The following is a 14,274-nucleotide window of genomic DNA, read 5'->3' as shown; positions in this document are numbered from 1 at the left end:
AGGCGGCTTTGCTCTCTCTTTTCTGGCAATTCTCTCTCACACACAGAAAAAAATTCTGGGACTGGCAATTCATAACAACCATAGCACTCCTGGAAGCAGTTAACATGTCCAACTTTATTCAAACATCTATTCTTTCTTGTACAGTAAATCCAGGCACACATGTTGGTTATTCTGAGCCAGGTTGGTGGTGTGGTTAAGGGGCTGGCCTATAAACCAGGAGACTGTGAATTCTAGTCCCACTTTAGGCATGAAAATGTAGATGACAGGCTGAGCCTGAGGGAGGGGTCAAACATGTCATCAGTCATGAGTCCCGGCACACCCACAAGAGATCTATGTCCAGCCCACTTTGAATTCCTTTCTCTTCTTCACTCCTGCTAAATTCCCTTGACCATTGGTAGTTCAGATTCTTGTAGAGAGCTTAAGCTTGCAATAAATCTTTATACTTATTTGAACTGCCTGAATCTCCTAATTTCCCCTGGCACTTGACAGAAAAAGGGAAAAAGCATAGCCAGGAAGGGAGGAGGAGTCAAGCAGGGGATTAGCCTTGAATTGTTATGCAGCTGAAAGAGATCCAGGACTGACACTCCCACGCTCCATAGAACCTTATCTATCTGTTCCCAAGAGAAGGCAAGCAATCTGGAGAGATTCCTGTATTATAGGCACAATACAATGAAATAGCTTTGATTCTACATGTGTGGATATGGTTATTTGCATCTGACACTGGATGACTTTGGGTCAGTCACTCTCTCCCAGCTCAACTCATCTCTCAGGGATGTCGGAGAAAATAAGGGAGAAAGGAGTTTTGCCGTATGTTCACTGCCTTGAATTATTTTTCTAAAAAAATAATAAGAGCAGGATAAAAATCTAGTAAATAAATGTAGTTTCTATCCCAGGAACCCTCAAATACATGGATTACACTCATGTATATTGGGAATTTGAACACATTATGGGAAAACCCAGCTCTTTGGAAAAAGCTCTAATGCTGGAAAAAGTAGAGGAAAAGGATGACCAGCAGGACGGTGAATGGACTAGTTGTAGTAGCGATGAGTGCACCACAGGGAGAATTTAAAGATCAGGCTAGGGATAGATCATCATGGAGAAAATCTATGGCCACTAGGAGTTGATGGCATAAAATCAATCATATTGGGAACAGAATAGTAGCTAAGGCTAACTCCCCCAGGTCTTCATGTACTTAGACCCTGATCTCCCAAAGTGTATTGTATTGTTTATTTAAGATATTTTTCTACTGCCTTTCACTATGTGAAGACAATTTACAAAACAGAAATCCTCAGACACACAAACACCAGTTAATCCATGATATATGATAAGAGTAGCATAAATTAAAAGTGGGCTGAAATATCCAGAGGTTTAAGGTCTGAAAGTAATAGGGAGGGAGTTTATTTCCAGGAGGACTGTATTCCACAAATGAGGGTACCCCCACAGACGAAAGATTGTTGCTTGTTTTGAATCCAACTTTGATAAGCTCTGTCCTTATCAACAGGCCCAGGAACAAAGCTTCTATGGCTGATTGGAGGATTCAGATGGTTTCCCGCAGAGGCAGAGAGTCCTTCAAATAACTTGGTCCCAAGCCACTTAAAGTGTATGGCTAACTGGCAACATTTGAAACAGAATCGGAAAACGCACCAGCAAGCAGATGTGATTGTTGAGACCTAGAAACAACCAGATGGCAATTAGCTTTCAAAACTGAAGCCACTAACAGGAACTGCAGCAACGGTTACAGAAACAGTGCCACATCCATTACAACAGAAGTCAAGACAGCAGTTTTCAAAAAATTGGAACAGGTAACAATTTTAATCTGGGTTCCCTTGTTGGTCAAAGGATAAATTTCAAGGAGTCTATAAATATGGATGAGGGAAAAAAATAGACCTATTTTCGTTCATCTTTAGCTGAAATTTAGCTTTTTATTCAATGATGTATGTAGGCAACAAAGTAATTTTTTATTTCTAGACTCCATAACCAGACCCTCAAGGAAGGGTATTTTCTTGTTAATGGTTTGATGGATTAATAGAAAGACACTTATATTACTTTATTACATATTGGTTAAACTTTAGTATTTTGATAACTATATATCAGCCTAATTGACTTCCTTTGTAATATGGTCTATATAACTATAGTATGTATTTTATTTTAGTCATTTAAATGACTAAACATTTATGAGAAGGGGTCTATATGTTTCACCAGGTTCTCAAAGTGGTTGAAGGCACAGAAAGGTTAGGTATCTCTGGTCAAGAGACTGCATTCTGTAGTTTCCAGATAATTTTCAAAAGACAGACTCACATGAAAAATCTCACACTCTACTTTCAATATACAGCTAGTCCTTGACTTATAACAGTTCATTTAGTGACAGTTCTAAGTTACAAAGCACTGAAAAAAAATGATTTATGACCATTTTTCACACTTATGACCATTGCAGCATCCCCGTAATCATTCGGATGCTTGGCAACTGGTTCATATTTATGACGGTTGCAGTGTCCCAGGGTCATGTGATCACCCTTTGCAACCTTCTGACAAGCAAAATCAATGGGGAAGCCAGATTTACTTAACAATGGTGTTACTAACTTAATAACTGCAGGGATTCACCTAACAACTATGGCAAGAAAAGTCGTAAAATGGGACAAAATTCACTTAACAAATTTCTCACTTGGCAACATAAATCATTTCATAAGGTTATTGTAAAAAACCAGAGGTGCAATTTTTTGTTCTTGTGAAATTGCTTACAGTGCGTTATTGCTTAACGCACTGTAAGCCGCCCTGAGTCTCTGGAGAAGGGCGGCATATAAATCAAATTAAAAAAAATATATGAGAAAATACAAAAGTTATAGTACAATGTTTTTCAACATGTGCTCTGAAGACTTTTGTGGTATTGCAGATCATTCCTGGTATAAGTACAAAAAAAAAAATTAAAATAGCTCAACTAGCAGAACTTATTGACATTTTCACTTGAAACTTCACAGGTTTTCTTATAGGGTTTCAGTAATTTAGTTTTTAATCAAGTTTGATTTGATTTTACAATCATGCCAATGACATCTAAGGAAGCCCACTTATGACATTGTATCCACAGGTGCCACATTGCTGACACACACACACACACACACACACACACACACACACACACACATATACACGGCTTATGCAGTGAACTTCCAAAGCTTCTGAAGATGTTAAACAGACAAAACGGTGGAGAATTGGCTCAGTTGTACAATTGGGGCTAACATGGGCCTAACCTATTTTTTTTTAAAATGATGTTACAATGTTGGAAAATTATCTCATCTATTTGTTGCATATCTTTTGAGTTATTAAGAGTTATTAAGAACTGTGGTGGTGCAGTGGTTAGAATGCAGTACTGCAGGCTACTTCTGCTGACTGCCGGCTGCCAGCAGTTTGGAAGTTCTATTCTTACTGGCTCAAGGTTGACTCAGCCTTCCATCCTTCTGAGGTTGGTAAAATAAGGACCCAAATTATTGGGGGCAATATGCTGACTCTGTAAAGCGCCTAGAGAGAGCTGCAAAGCATTGTGCAGCAGTATATACTGTAAGTCTTATTGCTATTGCTATTAACTTGACAACCCTGGCCCTCAGAACCAATATTCCACCCCCAGTTTAATGTACTGAATTGTCTTTATAAAATTTCTTTTTACAAAAATGAGTCAGGCAATCCCATAATGTATATAGATTTGCAATATCACCATGCTTAATTTATCACACATTAATGGCTTTGATTCATTATATCTTTCTCTTTTTTTTGCTTGAAAAAAGGTAACTTAATAGAATCATTCTGCTGACTGGTTTCATTTTCAAAATGAATAGTATTCCCATGTAGGAAAATGGATATACCTACATTAAAACAAATATGCCTTGACACTTATTTCTTTCATTGTCTGCTTTATTTGGATGGTAAATTACACTATTTGTTTTCTAAACTGACCCAGAATAATAGAAAGTGAATAGAGTTAAGAAATGGGTGGAGGGCCTGGCACCAGCCGAACATGTGACTTTGTTATACTCTAAACTCCCATCTTGTAATAGAGATAAAAGTCAAAATTATCACAGTAGTTTTGGTACAGTATTTGAAATCATGTTGGCATAGTCTTGCCATTCGTTACATCAGTTATGTCAGAGTTATTTGAAAGTTACAAATTTTGTTCAGGTCACCTGAAATTTTAGATTTCTGGTCCAAAAATCTCAGAATTTTGTTTTTTAGGGAAAAAAAGATTCTGTAATCAGTTGCTTTTTTTCAATGTTACATTGTGCAATCTTGGGAAGCCTGCAGATGTTCAGGATATCCAGTAGGCTAAAAAAGAGCCATGAAGATTAAACAATGATCTAATAATGCTGAAATACGTCTCACCCAATTTTCAAATTTATGTTTGAGATTGTTTTGTAAGATAGCCATGGCAGCCTGAACCTATGAATCAGGATATGCTTCACAGAATAGTGTGGTAGGTTTCAATAGCACAAGGAGAGTAGAAATGAGGCAGATTTGGCCTGGGTCCCAGAGTCCAAGGAAGTCTTAGGTGGTTGCCAAGGTTTCAAAACACTACTGGGAATGAGAGAGAGAGAGAGAGAGAGAGAGAGAGAAAGAGAGACAGATAGACAGACAAACTGACTGACTAACCATGGGAATTCTGAATCAAGAAGCCTAGGCTATTTATGGCCATCAGAACTATACAGATAAAAGTTCTATTACTTCTTAACAACAGAAACAAAGTATTATCCTCTTTTCATTCTTTAAAAAGTGACAAATAAACATTAGATGTTATTCTTTCTGACTCATTCTGATTCAACTAAAGGAAAATGTTGGTATCATCTTGTCTAGAGCTTGACACCCTGAGATGGGCTATTAATGTAAAATAAGGCTACTATGTCTACACTGCAAAAATCTAAATTGATCACTAAGTGATGGCAGAGAGGAATAGAAAACTGCAATTTCTTTGCTTCCATCTGGCGATTGCCTGGATTGTGTCGACCGAAATACAGTAGCTTTGCCGTAAGAGGGATGGAAAGGCATAGTCTTACAGCCATGTTGTAATGTCAACCAGATCCTGAACTGGCAGGAAAATATGCCAGTATAAAATCAGCTACCTGGATTGTGGAGCTATATTGAAACATAGTAATGAAGCCAGTGATTGGTACTGCCCTTTCTATTTTAATACTGATGACTTGGGTTTTCTCAAATTCATTTTCTTTTCTACCAACTGCTGGGTTTTTTTCTTCCCAGGAGAGGAACTACCAATCATTCTCCATACTGCCCAGTGGGACAGAATTGAACTCTATGAAACATCTTCTTTTTCTTTAAATTTCTCAAAAAAAAAAATGCAATGGAGACAAATTTGTATTATAATGTGATTGAGGTGAACAATGGAAGGCTGCTTGTACCAACATCACTTGTGAATATTGACTTCCTATCTGCTAAAAAAAGAGGGAAGAGAGAACTAGGGAAAGTGGGCAAAAAGGTGATACTTTTATTTTTGTATGAAGCAGCACACAGGTGGTTAACAGGAACTTTATCTTTATTTGGATGTATTTTTGTTTGAGTGAGCAAGGGATTTGGGTTGTGCAAAGGGGTAATAGTAGAATTGTACACCTGGAGCATTGCAGAGTTTGCCTTTCTTAGGAGTTCACCTGGACATCAGCTGAATGAGTACAACAATTTAAACCCTACTGTGATAAAATTGTTATGCAGTAAAGTTGGATTAAAGGGTAAAATTGAAAGTGTAAACTTACATTTGATATTTGTTAATTCTCAATTCCTGGCAAATAGATGCGGAAGAAATAGAGGTAGTGACATATTTTATTTTCCTGGGCTCCAAGATCACTGCAGATGGGGACTACAGCCAAGAAATTAAAAGACACTTGCTCCTGGCGAGGAAAGCTATGGCAAAGTTAGACAGCATACTAAAAAGCAGAGACATCATCCTGCCAACAAAAGTGCTATGGTTTTCCTAGTTGCAATGTATGATTGTGAAAGTTGGACCATAAGGAAGGCTGAGTGTCAAAGAATTGAGGCCTTTGAACTATGGTGCTGGAGAAGACTCCTGCAAGTCTCTTGGACTGCAAGGCAATCAAACAGGTCAGTCCTACAGAAGATCAACCCTGACTGCTCTTTAGAAGGCCAGATCCTGAAGATGAAACTGAAATACTTTGGCCACTTAATGAGAAGGAAGGACTCACTGGAGAAGAGCCTAATGCTGGGAACGATTGAGGGCAAAAGAAGAAGGGGGTGGCAGAGAATGAGGTGGCTGGATGGAGTCACTGAAGCAGTCGGCGTGAGTTTAAATGGTCTCTGGGGGATGATAGAGGACAGGAAGGCCTGGAGGAAAGTTGTCCATGGGGTCATGAGGGGTCGGACACGACTTCGCAACTAACAACAATTCAGTACTGCATTGCTCAAGTAGAAAGAGATTAAGTTCCCACCATGTGAAAAGTGTATAACATCTATGGTATATCAGGAAGAAAATCAATTGTGTCACATAATTTTCCCTCCACACACCTAACCCAACCAGCCACTTAGTGTCTTTATCAATTGTTCTGGGAGATTAGGATCACACTAACAAAGTCAAGAGTCTTAGTTTGGGACTACATAGTCCATGCTTTCCCCTGGATCCCTGCACAAGGACAATATTGGCGACTGCTTCATGACATCACTAGTCACTCATATTCCTTGCAAGGAAGATAAAAAAAATCTATATTGAAAGAGAAAAGCAATAGCAAAAGAAACAGCCATCCTGAAGCACAAGCCCCATTGGAGATATAAAACAACCTAGAGAAGAAAGTGGGATGACAGGAAGATATTAAAGTAATTGCAGGCACGCCTCTGGAATCCAGGACACAAAGCTGGCATAGCATGTCCTGAGAAATGGGGCAACAGACACCATAACTCTCCCACATAGGGTAATTTATGTGAAGATGCAAGCAGTCTCAAATGATGCTCGTTTAGAGCATGGAACGGCTACCATATCTGGACTGCAAATAATTGTACGGACACTAGATGGAGGCAAAAAGTTGGTTTCCTATATCACCAGACTGCCATCTGCTGGACACTCAGATTTTGGCACTCAAAATGAGATTGCTTTGAAACTGTCACCCCACCCCACCCCACCCCACCCCAATTTGAATCAACTGTTAATCCTAGGTGCTTATTGGAGGAATGTCTGCAAGCAACTTGACCTGGATGACATGATTGTCAGGTGTAACTTGCAGCAAGTCTTAGGGAGGGATGTTCCCAGGCTCCTGGACCTGGCACAAGTTCTGTAATGGATGGTCTGACTATTTTAGCACCTCTAAAACGCTGGATCTATTCCTTGGAGAACTGAGTGGATGGAGCTGAGCAAATGCCTTGTTTAGACTGGATTATAATATTCACACAGGGCTTTTTATTTTTTTTTTTAAAAAACCTAGGGTTATGTTATTTTAAATTGCACCTCCTTAACCCCACAAAGGATTTGGTTTTGCTGTTTGTCTTGCAACCTAACTCCCTTCATGACCCAGTTAAATATGTTGTGTGGACCCAGCAATATTGTTGGCAATTATCACAGCAAGATTCATCTAACTGTTAAATACTATATGCATGAAGAGAAGGGAGGGGGGATGGAGGGAGAGACAGAGAGAGAGGGAGGGAGGGAGGGAGGGAGGGGGAGAGAGGGGGGGCTTTTATAATGGAAGAAAGAAGATTGTCTCCTCCCTGCCTGGTGCTGTCCAGATATAGCGGGCTAGCTTTAGTGGTCGTTCAAAGGAAGGGTGAGAATTGTAATTGCAACTCATTCGTGTGTCATCTAGCAGCCAGGACACATGATGTCCAATATGTATATTAACACAAGTATTTTTTTTTAAAGGTGGGAAATACCTTTTGGCAGGGGATGGGAGGTGTACTGTGTATTGACTGATAAAAACACAAGGACAGATTCCAGCTGGAACATCCTGAAGGTTTATCCCAGAGTGCCTCTTTCTTTCTACGCATAGGAAGCCTGCAAGCTGCATAGGAGGGGAATCGCCTCATCCTTCCTCTGCTGTTGCTCGGCAACTGGTATCTGACACATTCTGCTGCCTCAACAGAGGCATCATAGCTCATGCCCACCAATATTCTTATTCTCCTTAGATTCATTTAGCTCTTTTTTTTCTAGCCACGCTAACGGCCAGAGATGGATATAGCAAATCCCACAGTTTAAACTCTGGGTTATGCGAATAAATATTTAATTCTTCCTTAGTCTGAACTTTTAAAAGTTAAGATGGGTTGGTTAACTCAGGGGTCAGCAGAGCAACTAAGTAACTTTATATTCTGGACTGAACCATCTAACAATAATCTCTTCTTTAGGTGGAAAAGCCCTATTAGCCCTGCCTTACAAAATGAAGTACCAGTTGCCCTTGACTTATAATCATTTGTATAGTGACCGTTTGAAGTTATAATGGCACTGAAAAAAGTGACTTTATGACATTTTTCACTCTTATGACCCCGACCCCGCTTGCAGCATCTCCGTGGTGATGTGATCAAAATTCGGATGCTTGGTAACTGGCATGTATTTATGACTTGCAGTGTCCTGGGGTCCCATGATCACCTTTTGCAATCTTCTGACAAGCAAAATCAACAGACAAGCCATATTCATTTAATAACTGTGCTAATGAACTTAACGCTACAGTGATTCACTTAACAACTGTGGCAAGAGAGGTTGTAAAAAGGGGCAAAATTCCCTCAACAACTGTCTTGCTCAAGAACGGAAATTTTGGGCTCGATTGTGGCACGACTACCCCTGTAAGATACTCCTACTTCTGCCGAACAAGGCTATGGACCTTTGTCCTCAACTCTCCTCCCCTGGCAGCCCTGTCACTGCCCTGAGTTTCTATATGATGAGACTGAGAGATAAGGAAGAGCGCCTGACATGCTTAATGTCATGCTCTTGTCTTCTTCTACCATGCCCTCTTTGACTCTGGCTGACAACTAAGCGAAACAAAGGAAACCTGCTCAGACGCGGTCGCCAATCTTTCCTTATGGATGCCTTGCTCCAAAAACCCCCTTCTTCAGCTCTAGCTCCTTCAGGGTTGAGATGAATTTTGCTAGAGTAGCATAAACCGGGTGTCCCCTCTCATCCACCCCCCCCCCCAATTCTGTGGTTCAGAAGCTCCTGACGTAGACCCGACCAGCTCTTGGAGAACCTGTAAGGCCACTCTGCCTGTTGCATCACGGGGCCAGAGTCCTGACATCACTGGCCCCTCATATTCCTTGCAAGGAAGAAAAAAAAAATCTGTATTGAAGGAGAAAAGCAATAGCAAAAGAAACAGCCATCCTGAGGCACAAGCCCCATAGGAGACACAAGGCAACCTAGAGAAGAAAGTGGTGGGATGATTGGAAGACATTGAAGTAATTGCAGGCACAAAGGCTATGGACCTTTGTCCCTAACTCTCCTCCCCTGGCAGCCCTGCCACTGCCCTGAGTTTCTGTATGATGAGATCGAGGGATAAGGAAGAGCGCCTGACATGCTTAATGTCATTGTCTTGTCTTCTTCTACCATCTGACTCTGCCTCTCAGCTCAGTGGATCAAAGGAAACCCGCTCAGGGTTGACATCTTTCCTTATAGGGCCTTAAAGGGTCACCATCAGTGAGCTGTTGGACAGCATTACTTGGTCTGTTGTGTGGATGTTTGGGTGGTTTAGGGGTGGGGAATTTGTGGTGGGTGGGGGTATCTTTGGGGATTGTTAGGTATGTTGGACCTGGTCTTTGGGTGTTAAGTGAATTTCATTGTCTGGGTATACTGTGTATATAGGTACAATGACAATAAAGTTATTAAAAAATTATAGGTGCCTTGCTCCAAATATTACACACACACACACACACACACACACACACACACACACACACACACACACACACCGATCTTCCTCGGCTCTAGCTCCATCAGGGTGGAGATGAATTTTGCTAGAGTAGCATAAACCCCGTCTCCCCTCCTCTGGACCTCCGCGCTTCAGGAGCTCCTGGCGTGGACCCGACCGACTCCCTAGCGCCTGTAAGGCCGCTCTGCCTGTTGCGTCATCGGGCCAGAGCCTTGGGAGCCCCCCACAGCCCCCCCGCCTCCGGCTGGCTTGCTGCCAAGCTCTCCCTTCCTCACTCCCCATTCCCAAGCCTGGCAATTAGTGGCAGAAGCAGGTTGGAGAGCTTGCTCGGAACACGTAGCTCCCTTCTTGCCACAGCCAGGCTAACTGCTGCCTCGGAACTCCCCTAGCAACCAAATGTCTCCCGGGGCTCCCGGACGCTTCACGGACCGCGGCTCAGTTTGGCACAACACGTTCTGGGGGAGGCGGGGGCCGGAGGAAAAGCTTTTGGCGCGGCCCCCCTTTAGGAAGCCCGCGGAGGGTTGCATTGCCTCATCCGCCCGGCATGGCAGAGCGCGCTGGTCGAGGCCTGAGCCCTCGGTGGGAAAGACAGGCGCCCGTCAGCCCGCCGTTTCTTTTGAGCCCCTTCCGAAATCATATACGTCTAACCATAAATGCGTGGCTGGTTCGCTTTTACTAATAGGGGATATATAAGGCGTGAAAGTCCCGCGCTTTTCTAGCGAAAGAAAAAAAAAAAAGCTCAATAGAGCGAAGCGATGAAGGATTTTGGGCGGCCCAGAGGGCGGCAGGGCTCAAACTAGGGGAGGGCAAGGCAACAGTGGCATCTCTAAGCATTAAGTTCAAGTGAAAACCCTAATTTTAGCAGCTCCTATCTCCCTACCGGCTTTTAGATGGACATTAAAAAGGCATCAAAACGATAAGGAAATGTGACTTGGTCTTCTGTCTGTAGGTGAAATTATTAAGGTGTGCTATATGAAATGATAGTTGCTGGGTAGAATGCAGTCTGTGAGGTTTTAAAGCATTATAAGGAACCTATGACAAAAGTCTTAACCACTTATCATCCTTCATTTTTTTAAAAAAAAAATATGCATTCATTTTGATAATAAATAGAAGACAAGTGTAAGCAAGGGGGATGATGATTTCTTTCAGAAGGATGAGTAAAGTATCCCAAATTGTACTAATGTTAAGTATATTCCATAAGTCACTGTATAAGTGCTGTTCAGTGCACTTGCTTTTTTTATACACTTTTGGTTCTCCAGAGTAGAGCTGATTATAAATAAAGCAGATGTTGAAAAACAAACAAACAAACAAACAAACAAAAAAAAACCCCTACCAATAGGTGTGTTCAGAATTAGAAGGGACAAATATTGTATCTGAATCCATACTGGCTGGTGCTCAAAAAAATATACAAAATATTTTTTGTAAAAAATATATAGCCTTGGTGGGAGAAAATAATATTTAAAATGTATATTAGTTCCAGAATAAATAATAGGGCTTGCTTATCACATCAGAGTCAGACTGTTCTAGGCAAACCAGTCATTGTGGTTTATAATCCATAGTTTGTATGGCATGAACTCAAATCAATTATGACTTACTCAATAAGCCACCATGTTGAAAACAACTCTGGCGTAGAACAGTATGTGAACTCAATCAGATCGAAATCCCACATTTTCTAGGTCAAATATTAACTTGAAGCTTTCATTTTAATACTCAGAAAATGTGCTTTCATGAGAGCTGAATTTATCAGAAACATTCAGTATGCAATTAAACACAGAATTGTTTATATTCTATAAGTTCCAAAAGCAAAACAATGTCTTGTCAGTGTTAACAAGAAAAGCTGGGAAAAAAATAAAAACTTTTACAAGAAAGAAAGAAAGCAAAGCTGAATGGGACATTGGATAATGTATAAATTATGATTCATGAACAGCTAATTATTAATATTGAGAGATATTAAAATATTTTCTCTCCGGTTTCAAGACTGAATCACAAACCACTTCCCAAGCATTTTGGTTGTTCCTATGATCAAGAACAGGATAAAACAAAGCTCACAACAGAAATGATTTTAAAAAGGAGATTCTCAGATTTCTCTCTATCTCCTAATTCAGTCTTTCTACTCTCATGATAGAATCACTACTTCATGGAACACAAAAACCTTATCAAAGAGAATCACGGCGAGGACACAATCTGTGCAATGAATTGTAGATCTTGCATCAGCTGAAATAGCTCTGTGTACTGCCGCAGAAGTGCTAATGCTATCAGCATTCAGACTCGGAGTCTGGGATGTATTGTGAGTGTTTGTGTCACCTGCTGACAGCCCAGACTCTCCAAGGCTGCCCTCGCTTACTGTGATTAGTATGCAATGATCATGAAGTCCCAGTGGGAGCCATTAGTTACCTCTCCACAAGAACAGAGATGTTTCTCTATTAACGTCAAAACATGGCTCCTCTACTCCCCATGTCACTGGAAAGACCTGAAAGATATTGCAACAGCAATTGGAAAGGGAATTAAATCAACATTCCCAAGGAACCCTGCAGCCATCGAGCCATTGCCAGTGGCAGTTCAGAAAGTCATCTCAAAGTCCTCTTCCATAAAACGGAATGCTTTTGCTTCAAATTGGGATAAAGAGGTCACAAACCATGACCCTCTGACAAACCAGAAAAGATCGAAGAACTGGTTATGCTCGGCTTTAAGCCAAGACAATTAAGGATAGGGATGTGATGACAGCCTCCACATATTTGAGGGACTATCATAAACAGGATGGAATGCTTGCTTAGAGAGGGTAGGACATGTCAGTAGGCCACTCTGGTATCTCTTTCTGAAACTCCTGCTATTTTAACCCGGCTGAAATAGTTTGATGTGATCCTGGGTGGAGCGTTTTTAATAAATTCCATTTTCCATCACTGGTCTCTGGTGGCCATAGCTGCCTATACGCATTGCTCTCCAAGTAGATGCATTGGTGTATCTAGTTCTGCTGTCTTTTGAATATCACATAACAGTGCCTGGGAATTTAAAAGCCACTTTTTGATGCTCAAAATTCCAAACAGGAAGCCAAGAATTAAGACCTGCTAGGGCAAGTCTTAGCAATTGGTCCTAAGCACTGATAATTGTCCAATTATGTCTGGCCCTGGTGCTAACCTTAATCAACGTAATAGAAAATGGAAGGTTGCACGTGCATGTGATGTATATCATTGCTTAAAGAGGAACAACAGGGAAGACAGTCGTGTCCATTTCATTCTGCATGCAGAACAGAACGTTATTGATTTGACAGTGTTGAAATTAGATCGGTCTGTACCTAACTCTGTTGCAAATATGGTCTGCCATATCTATTTTTCATACACGTTCCCATGATACTGTTTTCATCTGGTCCTCAGCCTATGAGAGAAACTGGTTTAAATACATTCTTAGCTATTCTGTTATTAAAGCAGCACAGTATTTCCTCCTATATTCAGTGCTGTCCAAAGGGCAGCCTCATGTAGAAAATCTATTAGGTCTCCCCCCCACTGATTAGCTTGGAGGGAAATCGGATAATTGCAGTGACTTGCAACAGTGGCAGGATAGGGATGGGCATCAGGAACAGCAATTTTCATGTCAAAATAGTTTTCCGCTGATTGGAGGATGGGTGGCTACCACTTCATCATAGCAATGGAAATATGCCCTGAAAGGTTTGTGGTCATCAGGATTTCCTGTGAAGCTGCATTTTAAAAAGGTAAAATTTCTTGGCCTAAACCTGGCCAGAAAGCCAAAGAATCATATTCAATTGAGAATGAAACTCTTCTGTTTGATTAGGGGGTCAGTTGGGATTTTGGAAGAGTGTCCAAGGATTGTATAAATCCCCTGTTTACGGCTCTTATGTATCTAGGGGAACATTCAGATGCAAGCCTCATTACTCTCTATATGTGAGTTGCATTGACGGGTAACAGGTTGCCTGTATACACACATCTCTTAAAATAAACATATACATCTGAAATATTTGTGTGATATTGGTGAGTGGATATTTTTTTAAAGGGAGGGAGTAAGAATGCCCATTCAACTTTGTCCTAAGTAGATGCGTGGAATAAATGTTCAGTTCTGAGGAGCTTCCAGGTGTGAGTCTATTTATAAACGAACAGATATATATCCATTAACATCATTTTGTGTCCAGTCATATTTACACTTCGATAATACCACCAGCACTTTCTTACAGATATTTAGATTGCCTGAATACATCTGCAAGGTATTTTCCACTGAGTTTGGATTCAAGAGATCCAATGTGAAAAGCATTGTGAAAAGAGCCTCCCAAATGCAAAACAAGTATCTGTGAAAATAGAAAAATGAGAAACCATCTTTCAGTGTAGTGGTGTGAATATTGTATGGGGTGTTTTAAAAAAGGTTGAAGAAAATAGCCAGAAGGACTTCACATTTCTGTGGTTCACCTTACAAAGCAAGCTTGTTG

The 14,274-nt window shown here is 40.9% G+C and overlaps 1 long non-coding RNA gene across 1 annotated transcript; it reads right to left on the bottom strand.

The window, feature by feature from the left end:
* Window positions 1-94: 94 nt before the first annotated feature.
* LOC117663138 (uncharacterized) lies at window positions 95-9,975 on the bottom strand. The gene is made up of 2 exons (XR_004590625.3): window positions 5,745-9,975; window positions 95-1,670 (listed from the first exon to the last, which is right to left on the bottom strand). It is a non-coding gene; the product is annotated as an uncharacterized LOC117663138 (long non-coding RNA).
* Window positions 9,976-14,274: the final 4,299 nt, after the last annotated feature.

Source organism: Pantherophis guttatus, chromosome 2 (assembly GCF_059756535.1).
Source record: "Pantherophis guttatus breed Tessera chromosome 2, ASM5975653v1, whole genome shotgun sequence".
Classification (NCBI taxonomy): Eukaryota; Metazoa; Chordata; class Lepidosauria; order Squamata; family Colubridae; genus Pantherophis; species Pantherophis guttatus.
This window is presented reverse-complemented; position numbering and strand designations above follow the sequence as displayed.